Consider the following 12,121-nt stretch of genomic DNA (forward strand, 5'->3'; position numbering starts at 1 on the left):
TCAAGTCTAGAGTGGGTGTGTGTTTGATATACGGTGGACCAGCTTCGTGCAGAAGTTGTGGGCTCCATGAGCGAGGGAACTTACGTTCCAAATTCATGCATTCAATCACTCATTCAATGTGCATTTGTGAAGGCCTGCTTTGAGTCAGGAACTCGATTAAGAAATATAAAAATGGGCCCGGCCGGCGTGGCTCAGTAGTTGAACGTCGATCTATAAGCCAGGAGATCACTGTTTGATTCCCCATCAGGGCACATGCCCAGGTTGTGGGCTCAATCCCCAGTGTGGGACATGTAGGAGGCAACCAATCAATGATTCTCTCTCATCATTGGTGTTTCTATCTCTCTCTCCCTCTTCCTTCTTATTTGAAATCAATAAAAATATTAAAGAAAAAGAAAAATGGGAAGACCAAGACTATGCCCTCAAGGAGAGGGCAAGTGAAAGGAGGAGAAAGACAATGAACAGATGCATGTGGTGCAGGAAAGCTGGCTGTTCTGAACCAGAGGTCTGGGCGAGTGCAGGGCATTCAGAGAAAATTGCTGCGATATAAGCAGGGAGCACATCACCAAGAAAGCTGATCAGCAATGGGGCACGATGCCCCGTGTCATGTTAAATGTCGAAATTAAATTTCTTTTTTATTTGAGAAGGATTCCTAATTTGTTTCTGAAATGCTTCCCAAGATGCCCATAAAACACTGGGAAAACCACTTCAAAAAGGATCGCCTCCTTAAAAGATGATTTTTCAGTGAGTGTTTATAAAAACTGGAGTTGAAAGGCTCATTTTTTTTCTATCAACTAGCATACACGCATTTAAATAATGGGGGCAATAAATGTAGTTATATTTTCAAATACAAATTAGTTTCATTAAGAGCGAGCCCTCATTTACCACACTTGCCGCTAATCTGAGGCAAACTGTAAAGCTAATTTTAACAATTGCCAACAGCTCATGACAAGCAACCAGAAACAGGGCAATTATGTGCAATGACGCTGGATAAGCTAGCAAACTCATTTTTTATTTCTACACTCAAATCCCGTGTTTGAAGACTGAAGTGTTTATAACATCATTCAGTCACCTAAAGTCAGGACTGATGATCCAAATTTAAATATTCTACATAATAGGGATGCCTCTCTCAACCCAGAAATATAAATGAAAACTTCAAAATTCAGTCAACTATTCAGATGGTGTCAAATCTTGATATCCTACAAACATAATCTAAGGGCAGAAACCCAAGGATAACTAAAATTTACCCATTGAAAGTGCTCCTGATTCAATGCCAAGTAAAAGAATCATCTATAGGAAACAGTATTATTGTATGGTGCCACTTTTTTTAAAAAAATAATCCTCACCCTAGGACAGTGGTCGGCAAACTCATTAGTCAACAGAGCCAAATATCAACAGTACAATGATTGAAATTTCTTTTGAGAGCCAAATTTTTTAAACTTAAACTTCTTCTATCGCCACTTCTTCAAAATAGACTCGCCCAGGCCGTGGTATTTTGTGGAAGAGCCACACTCAAGGGGCCAAAGAGCCACATGTGGCTCTCGAGCCGCAGTTTGCTGACCATGGCCCTAGGATATGTTACTGATTTGAGAGAGCGAGGAAGGGAAGGGGTGGGGGGTGGGGGGGGGGAACATAGATGTGAGAGAGAAACATTATCAGTTGCCTCCCATACACTCCCAAACCAGGGATTGAACCTGCAACCTCAGGAGAGACCCTGAGTCTGAATCCAGAGACCCAGCTAAGCTGCTCTGGATTCCCAACTCCACCCTGTGAGATAATAAATGTTTATTGTTGTTTTCAGCTGCCAAGTTAGGGAGTAATTTGTTACACAGCAAAAGATAAGGAATACAAAGGGTATTTATCAAAGGAAAACACTTGCTTACCACCCCACCCCCACATCAAAGCGGATATCTTAGGCAGACTACCTTTCTGTTCTCCCACCAGTCTGCATCACAACCCCCTCAGCTAGAACCAGCCCTCTCTCACGAGAACTGGCTCCTGGATGTGTGGTTCTCAGCCCCGCAGCACAGGCATCCCTGGGAGCAGGTAAGAAATGCGGAACTCCGGCCCCGCCCAGGCCTGTGAATCCGAATCTGCTTTTTACCAGGTGATTACTTTAAGTCTGAATCAAGTCAAGTTTGAGAAACCCTGAGCTATGGGGGTGGCTCTCAGTGTTGGTTGTTTTCAAGTCCTGCTGCCCAGGCATTTGGGGATGGGGACCAGGCATTCGTATTTTTTAAAGCCTCCTAAGTGAGTCTAACTGGTAGCCAGAGTGGACCATCTGCCTGCCACTCTCAAGTTCACCTTCTTAACGGCAGAGCACAGGGGTTGGGTGCAAAGTCTCTGGAGCCACATCACCTGGGTTCAAAGCCCCGTGTCTCTACCTCGAGGTAGCAACCTAACCTCAGTTTTCTCAACTATAAGATGGGGATAACTGCAGAACCTACCTGCAGGGTAAGGATTAAATAAGTTAATATTTAACAGAGCTAAGAAAAACTCAGGCACACCGAAAAAAACACTATAAATGTTAACTATTGTAAGTACGTTTACTAGCATGACTTGTTACCCACTACAAAGATTCCTTTTAACCTGCCTATACCCACAATTACACCACTCTGAAAAGGGTGCTTATAAGATGTCCCAAAACACCGTAAGAATCCCCAAAAGACTTCTCTAAGTTAATGAAGTGTTTAAATGAACAGGCTGCTTCCTTGTACTCGCTATTTCCAAAATGTGGTAATACACAACACAGTCAAGTTCCATTAACCAGAGGTTGTGAAAAACTTGATCTGTTGCCATCCAACTTTTGTGGATTATGCCTATTACAACAAATTCTCCAAATCTGAAGAATTTGGGAGATATCCCATAAAACTTGAATGGTTCCTCCAAAAGTATTTCCTCAGAGTGAAATTCAAAATAGGGAGTGTCAACACAACACACACACACACACACGCACATACATACACACACGCACGCACATACATACACACACTCACGCACATACATACACACACGCACACCAGTGGAAGCTGATAATCCTATGCAAAGAATAAATGCTGACAATGAAGGGGTCTGCAAAGGAATCTGCCAGTGAGTTTCGCTTCCGGTTTGAAAAAGTGTGAAGGGCATGGCTGTGGGAGAAACACCACCATTTAATACCATTTTACAAAGTCGTTTCAAAGTTGGCCAGTACCAAGCAAGCTGAGCAAAACACAGCTGATGCTGACTTTCCACCTCTGGCTGGTCCCGTTCCCCACACCTGAGGGCTGGTGTCCCCTTCGCTTGGAACCTGATTCTGGAAGAGTGTATAGCAGAGAAGGGAGAAAGCCACAGAACCTTCCCCCGCTCCCCCCGAGGCTGCCCACCCTGTCCAGCACTCCCGACACCGCAGGGATAGGCCAGACCAGCAATACCCCAAAATGAAGCCCTTAAGTACCCCAAATGGTGTCTCCTCCATCTCAGGCTTGGCAGGCAGCCATCACGCGTAGAATGCGACCTGATTTTCTAGCTCTTTGGTTCTGGCCCTGCTGAGAGCGATTTTTCTTCCTGAATTCAGCCCAGGTAGGGAGTAAGCCACACAAATGCATATTTAAAAGCTGAACTGAATTCTTATTTGGAGAGCAAGGAATTAACAGGGCTCAAGCAGTGGCCATGGTTTGCCTGCTGGACTGATCTTTTCAGAGAAAGCATCTCGGTGAAATATATAATGATAATAGAGGAAAGCCCCTTTGCGGGCCCAGGAGGGGAAAAAAATAATTTATGTCAAAAACTGAATGTGAATGAGAGGAAAGATCACACACATACAACCTTTAAAAAGTAAACATAAAAGAAAAATCTGGCTAAATTTATCTCTGTCAGTAAAAAATAGCCTAAGCCTTAGCCAAGTGTGTTGCCAATTCTTAGACTGAAAGAGACAAGAGAAATGCTTACTATAGAGTAGCACTATCAAACAAACTTCCAGGGGCAACGAAAATAACCTGTATCACCCTAGCTGGCTTGCTCAGTGGTTAGAGTGTCAGCCCACAGATTGAAGGGTGGTGGGTTCGATTTCGGTCAAGGGCAGGTACCTGGTTGCAGGCTCAATTCCCCGGCACCAGTCGGGGCATGTGCAGGAGGCACCAACTCCATGTGTCTCTTTCACATTGATGTTTCTCTCTGTGTGTCTCTCCCCTTCCCTTCCATTCTCTCTAAAAATCAATGGAAAAAATACCCTCAGGCCCTAACCGGTTTGGCTCAGTGGATAGAGCGTCGGCCTGCGGACTGAAGGGTCCTGGGTTCGATTCCGGTCAAGGGCATGTACCTTGGTTGTGGGCACATCCCCAGTAGGGGGTGTTGCAGGAGGCAGCTGATCGATGTTTCTCTCTCATCGATGTTTCTAACTCTCTATCCCTCTCTCTTCTTCTCTGTAAAAAATAAAATATATTTTTTAAAAAAAGAAAAAATACCCTCAGGTAAGGATAACACACACACACACACACACACACACACACACACAGTGTTTATCTGTGCTGTCCAATTCCACAGCCAATAACCACATGTTGAGCACTAGGAAGGTGGCTAGTGAGACTGCGGAACTGGATTTTTATTTTTTTTTCATTTTAATTCATTTCCGTGTAAACAGCCACAGGTAGCTAGTGGCTACTGTATTGGACAGCTCAGCTACAGACACTCAACCCAAACAGCTGACAATGTCTTTCATTCATTTCCTACAATAAAATTACAATGCTAATCAACCAATAATATCTTAAATTGTCACCAAAATTAGTACCACTATACAGGGCCCAGCTGCCCCAAACTCAGCGAGCTTAAAACAAAAAGGAAAAGGACCGAAGACAGTGGTTTGGGTGTGCCATTGCCTGGGACTGCCTATCCAGTTTACATTTCTACCATATTATGGCTTTGCCTATTTGGCAATCCATGCTTTTGAACGGAATATGCATTTGGGAGACCAGAACGTCACAGTCTCTCCCCTTAAAGTCTGGGAAACATCAAAATGTGAACTTAGGGCAACTTACTTAACCTCGCTAAGCTTCAGTTTCCTCGAGGCTAAAGAGCAGATAATAATAGTGCTGGCCTCGAAGCAGGATTAAATTCAGAGAATACCGCAGGTAAAGTGCCTAACAGTGCCTGGCAAAGAAAGCAGCTGGCAAGTGGTCACTATAATTATTATTTCATGAATAACAATAGTAAAATCTTTAAAAAAAAAAAAATAAGAATGGCGCTGCTACTACGAAAGTTTACAGTCGGCCAAGTTTTCCTGAGCCCCATCACCTTGAGCCTGTTTCCCAGGCCATGTAAAGTGGCATCGAGTATAGTATGTCTGGGGCCCTGATGTCTCGCCACTCATTGTGCATCTCCAGAGAGGTACTCACCTAGTGGGTACCAGGAGTCACAAGCATCGTTCAGCCAACGTTTATTGTGTCCCTACTCCGAGGCAGGCATGTGCTAGGCCAGCGGTCGGCAAACTCATTAGTCAACAGAGCCAAATATCAACAGTACAACGATTGAAATTTCTTTTGAGAGCCGAAAACCGACTTCTGCGCATGGGCCATGAAGTTTCAATCGCACTGTACGTGCGCGCCCGCACCTGGTATTTTGTGGAAGAGCCACACTCAAGGGGCCAAAGAGCTGCATGTGGCTCGTGAGCCGCAGTTTGCCGACCACTGTGCTAGGCTATGGAGGAAAACAGCCCGCAGAGGGCACCGTCTCAAGACTCTTCACCATCTGCAACGCTTGGTCCGCACTGAGACACCTCGGGGAGATATAAAAACTTTATACTGGGGTCCCTTGCAAGCAGGGAGGATCCATTCTTGTTTCCTGGACCAGCGGAGCCCAGGTTCAGCTGCTGGCCCACAAAGAGGAATGGAGATATAAGGGGACCGGAGGGGGAACCAGCCCATTTTTTCAACAGGGACAATAAAGGGGTTGTTGACAGGCCGTGTTTTCACTGACAGGCCAAATCACATTAACAGGAAAGCTGTTCTGAGCCTTCAAAAAGCCAAATCCGATCTTCCTCACAAAGCAAACACAACCCCTTTCAACAAGCTGCCGGAGCCGGTGAAATCCAACGGGACTCTCCACCAAGTTCACACCAACCAGGCCAATCTGCCAGAAATCCCTCAGGAGTTTCTAAACAGAAGTTTAGTGGAATTCTGTGGAGTTCAGGGGTTATTTTTCTTTATATAGAAAGCACTCAGTCAATCTTCTTTCACAACCAAGTGTACATTCCCCTATGGAATTCCCTTCTCTGAAGATTTCTAAAAACAAAATATTCCTCTGATTGTCTGCCATCATTTAACTGTAAACGCATTTACTGGCAGAGTTGGGGATTTCTCACAGCTCCTCCACCTTTGAAAACAACATGTTCCACGCCGTCTCAGGTGGGCCCAATTTCTGAGCCCCTCTGGGCCCAGAAAAACACTAGTTAAATCATACTTGTATTCTAAAACCTCACACTTGTATTCTTGATGGTGGGAATGTAAAATGGCATAAGCATGTTGGAAAAAGGTCTGTTAGTTTCTTGGGAGGTTCTAAGACCAAGCAATTCCACTCCTAGACATTTACCCACAAGAACTGAGAACATATGTCCCTAGGAAGACTTGTACACAAATATTCATAGCACCTTTATTCACAATATGCCCCCCCCCACCCAAAAAAAAAATAAAAATAAAACTGGGAATAAGTCATGTGTCCATCAACAAATGAATATATAAACAAACTGTGGCATAGACATAACCTGGACTATAACTCAGCAATAAATAGAGACCAAATGACTGAACACTCAACATGAATGAATCTCAAAATCAGCTGAGTGAAAGAAGCTTTACACAACACTGTAGAATCCCACTTCATGAAGTTCAAGATCAGGTTAAAGGAACCCAGAGTGAGAAACAATCAGGGTGGTATTTGCCCCTGAAAGGGTGGGGACAGGGACTGACTGGAAGTGAGATGAACTTTCTAGGATGATGGTAATATTCTCCTTCTTGATAGAGACAGTAATATTCCCTTTCAAATGCCAGGGGTGGGGAAGCTTTTTTTTCTGCCAAGGGCCATTTGGGTATTTATAACATCATTTGCTTAATATAATTCACTTAATATAAATTTATGTTGCTCTGAAAAAAATCTCCTAGATTTATTGAATTTTGAGTCCCGCCTGTGGTTGCCTTGGCAGGGCCAGACTAAATGATTTCAAGGGCCTTATACGGCCCACAGGCTGGACGTTCCCCAACATATAAGTGTAAAAATTAGTCAAAATATTACACAAATGTTACTCTCAAGATTTTTGCATTTCACTATACGTATATAAATTATACCTTAAGAAAATCATGAATATGCATTAAACTCTAAATATTAAAATGTGTGAAATGTTCAGGAGTGACCTGTATCAAAGTCTGTAATTTACTTTAAAGTGAATAAAACAGTAAGTCGGACTGATGATGGCTAGAGGTATGAAGACATGGAGAGATGGGCAATCAAACCCAGATAGCAAAATTGCAGGCCCTAGGTGTAAGCATTTGGATGGTCACTGCTGTTGCAACTTTCTGACATTTTCTAAAATGACATGGGCAGGGGAAAGAGTCCTAGTGCTCTCTCCTTAGCCCACCCCCTCGGAAATTTGGCAAGGCACTCACGCCCACCCAGCCACGGCCCCACATCATTTCAGCGCTGCTGAAAAGCGAAGATTGCAAGAACACGAGTAGCTTTACAGGAACTCACATCACTCATGCCAAAGATTTTCTGCCTGTTTCCCTACAGACAAAGCAATGAGTTGAATGTAAGCCAAAAAATTCCTTCTCAAGAGGGAGAAAAAGGACACACCGACTTGTATTCCCAATTGGTTCTCCTTCAATTCCTGCACCCAATCCATTAGCTAACTGTCCAACACTCCACTTCCATTCGCCCCAGGTCCGTGCAGCCAAAGACAGACAAAGAAAAACCAACCCCACGACCTGTTCTACAAATGCAGCCAGAGGGTGACGTCCCAGCTCTCAGGCCAGATACCCGACGGGAGGCAAAAGAGGATGCAGCGCTCCTCTGAGGTTAAAGTGATTTCACTGAGGTTAGCACACACATGCACCAAGAGCCCCAAACAACTTGTTGCTTAATCCCTCTGCGGGGTTTGGTGACATCTGGGGTCACTTGAACTTAGTGGGGAATTCAGATGTTCAGAGGTACATTTCAGGAGTCCCGTTGGCTAGGGACACGTGGGGTGCATAGCGTGAACCACCCACAGACCCAGAGGTCGCTCGCATTACGCCGGCCTTCCTTCCTGGCAGGGCCTCACTTATCCTGAGATGACACACAATAGCAGGGGCTGGAAGACGCCTAGCCTGACTGCCAGCCCAGCATCTGAAAACAGCTGTACCAATTACAAGAGACTGTTTGCTGGAAACCAGGGCAACCACTCAAATGTAGGGATTTGTGCCAGACTTTTGGGGGGGGAAAATACTTTTTGTTTGTTTTGAGGCCCCCTAACAAACTCACTGACACCACCCAGCGTCCCTGAGAACTACCCACAACCACACAGGGCGGCCCAGTGTGTGCAACAGGGCGCGAGCCTGGGTCTCGCACTTGGCCTCCACGCTGTTCTTGCTGCCAAACACAGCGCGATACCTACGTGAAGGGCAAGCGCCTTGGCCCAGGAGGAGGGGGTGCATGCCTGACAACTGGGTTTCCTAAAATATACGCTGCCACCCCCCCCCCCCCATCCAGATCCACACTGGCGTCCCTTGAACCTAGCAAAATGGGTTAGATGGAGGGAAGAAACCCCCCTTACAAAGGGGAAATGCCCGTTTTTAGCGTTGGGGACTCCCCCAGTCCCTGGTATCTCAGCCTCTAGTGGCTGCGGTGCTTCCTCTGAACGCGTCTGCTCCCACCCATCCATCATTCCTGCCCCCGGAGCAAACCCACCTCCTAGGGCGCACGCAAAAGGGCAGCCAGAGCCGCCTCCACCCCACCCCACTCTCTCTCCCTCCTGAACCTACACTCCGTGGCCAGCGCCAGCCTGATCTTTGCAGAGGACTGCTTGCAGCCTTGTCCTAGATCCACCTGTAGCCTGGAAGCTTCCTCTCTGATTCCTTCCTAGGCGTCCCCGAGCCTGCAAAACCCACGACCCCCAACAGATTGCTAGGGTGCCTCTCCGCACAGCCCGCGTGGATGATTTTTCTCCCCAATAAAGTTGGCCCGAGACTGCTGTGCCCCATGGATCGGCCCGACCCCATCCAAACTCTGGCCGGAGGTGCGCGGGGGGAGGGGGAGTTGCGTGTTGGGGGGAAGGGGTAGGGTGAGAGGAAAGGTCCTCTGGCAGCCCCAGCGCCTGGGAAGCACGCCCCAGCTCTGGCAACCTGCAGGGAGGCGCCACGCGGGGCTTCCCCTGTCCACCGGAGTCCGGCAGCGGGGCCAAATGGAGGGGTTTGTGCCCGCCTACACCCCAAATCCTGCCGCGCGCCCACCTACCGTTCCGGACTCGCTGAGGAGAAGACGCGGGTACGGGCTCCCTGAGACAGTGTGTTGCGTCCCGGGAGGAAAGTTTGTGCCATGCAGAGGCGGCGGCGAGGAGAAGGCGTGGGCACCAGTGGGTGGGGGCGGGGGGGGCGGCGATGCGCTGTGCTGTGTGTCTGTCCCTCCGGCGATAAGTGCGTCCGTCGGAGCCCGCGGCCGCCGCGCTCCCGCTCGCTGCGCCCTGCGCCCGGCGCGCTCCGGCTCCAGTCCCGACGCGCCCCCGCCGCCGCCGCCGCCGCCGCCGCCGCGCGTCCGCCGGCTACACTTCCTCTTCCTCTGAACTCATGTGCAAAATATGCTGCGCTGCATCTTCGGGGAAGCCGCGCTGCCCCTCACAGCGGCCGCGCGGGAGTGGCGGGCCCGCCCCACGCCCCTCCGCGCCCCGCGCCCCGCGCCCCGCGCCGCCACCTCCACGCGGCGGGCAACCTGCGTGCGGCACAGGCTGTCACCCCGCCAGCGACCCTCGGTGCAGAGGTTAGAAGCTCACGCACCCACCCTCTCTCTCCTCCTAATCAAGGCTGTGTGTGTCAAGAGCGCACGTGGGAATACTGGGAATCCCTCAAATTTTGAGCTAGGATGCTGCAGGGCGAATGCTATCAAGGTACTGATGGCTGGAGGTGGAGGGTCATTAAGAGAGGACCATTTCGCCTCCCCATTCCACAGGTGGGCCCATCCCCAGGTGGCCCCAGTGCTGCCTAAGTTATTTATTGGCTGTTAGTGCTTTGGGAGAGGGATAATGCCACTGTCTTCTTGCCAAGCCCTATGCCACCAATTTAGGGTGTCCAAAAGGTTTGAGAAGATCTGGGGGACCATTTACTGGTATCCTGAATATTTGGCTGCCCAAGAAGGAAATTCTATAAATAAAGGGCCAGCCCCGGGCTACTTTAGTAAAGTGAAGATGTGAGGCAGTGAGCCCATTATAAGAAATGTTCTTCTTGGAACTATTTAAACAAAGCAAAACTCCAGTGTAGGGGTTAAGAGCAGGAACTTTAGAGCCAAACAGGCTTGGCCTCCTGGCCTCCCCGTGTACTGTACTGTGTGACTTGGGTAAGTGACTTAACAGCTCTGGGCTTGTTTCCTCATTTGTCAAATAGCACTTCCTCCTGGGTTGTGTATGTAAAGTGTTTAGGAAGCATTCTATAACTTAGCTATTATCATTGATGTTGTTGTGACTATTATTATAAGGGGACTGGAACAGCGGACATAATCTAACTAATTGTCTACGTTTTCTGGTTTCGAAAAGGGGGGGTCTTAGGCATTGAAGTCCACGGTGTTACCATGAGGCCTTCTGGTACTAATCACACCTCCCCAGGAGGTAAGGAAGTGCTATGTTGCTTTCAGGAATTCTGGTTACCAGAGCTTCTCAGAGAATTTCTTCCATGTTTTTCTTTTTCCATACCCATCCCAGTTCGCTTTTCCATCTCCCTCCCCCCACCAGGGTTTTTGTTTTTGTTTTTTTTTGTCCCTTTCCCTTTCTTCCCCACCACTTGCTGGCCTCAGGCACCACCACCTCCAGTCTCCCCCACTCTCTGCCCTCCCTTGGCTTGCTATCTTGGAGAAAATGAGTCCAGGTGATGGCCCAAGTCCAGGTTCAAGCATAGTTTGTGGGGACAAGTGCCCAGTGGCACCACCGATAGTTTGGAACACCCCCTTATGACGCCTAAGGGAGGGGTCTTTATGATAGCTTCCTGAAGCCTCCAGGTGTAAGGCAAGGCTCATCTGAAATCTTTCTGATCCTTTCATGGCCTCTGCATTGGAGAAAGAAAATAATATTTAGAGGTGTTAACCAGTTAAAAAAAAACGAAGTATTTTTTAAAAGAGAAAGAGAAAAGGGAGAAATACAGCATAAGTTGGTTGTGGTTAGAGAAAGAGGCCGATCATTTCCACTCTATAAAATTCTTGCACGTAATTGTTTTTTAACACCAGGTTCTAGGGGTTAATAAGTTATTCTGATTGTTCCCATGTTCCTCCACACAGTATTTTCCTGAGTACTAACAATGTGTAAATGTCTCAAATGCCTTTTTGCCCTGCTTGGATCTGCATTTTGGGGGGCTTTCTAGAACTCTCAACCATTCCCCCTACTGACACTTTGTTCTTGGTACATAGTAGGTGTTCACTAAACATATATGGAATGAATGGATGAGACATTAATATCTAGATTTTTAAAATTTTTTTATTGCTTTTAGAGAGGAAGGGACAGGGAGAGAGAGATAGAAACATCACTCATGAGAGAGAATCATTGATTGGCTGCCTCTTGCATGTCCCCCACAGGGGACTGAGCCTGTAACCTGAGCATGTGCCCTGACCAGGAATCAAACTATGACCTCCAGGTTCATAGGTCAATGCTCAACCACTGAGCCATGCCAGCCAGGTGGTATCTAGATCTTTTAAGTCTCTGTGTAACCTACACTGAACAATTATCTGGAGTAATCTCGTTTTCTGATTCTCTTCCACCAGGCATATCCGATGAGGAGGCACCATCGGGTTCATTTGTGTTGTATAACAGTCAACCTCAACCTTCCACTTGGCTGCCATGGACTAGCCCAGTGGTCGGCAAACTCATTAGCCAACAGAGCCAAGTATCAACAGTACAACGATTGAAATTTCTTTTGAGAGCCAAATT

The 12,121-nt window shown here is 47.4% G+C and overlaps 1 protein-coding gene across 1 annotated transcript in view; it reads right to left on the bottom strand.

Annotated features, from left to right (window-relative positions):
• The window catches only part of RFTN1 (raftlin, lipid raft linker 1), a 159,191-nt gene extending 149,488 nt beyond the window's left edge, over positions 1–9,703 (bottom strand). Inside the window, exon 1 of the mRNA XM_080673448.1 lies at positions 9,454–9,703. The gene's annotated coding sequence lies outside the window, so the exon portion shown is untranslated. The remainder of the gene's footprint in view (positions 1–9,453) is intronic.
• Between the last annotated feature and the right edge of the window lie 2,418 nt (positions 9,704–12,121).

Source organism: Plecotus auritus (assembly GCF_963455305.1).
Source record: "Plecotus auritus genome assembly, chromosome: 6".
Lineage (NCBI taxonomy): Eukaryota > Metazoa > Chordata > Mammalia > Chiroptera > Vespertilionidae > Plecotus > Plecotus auritus.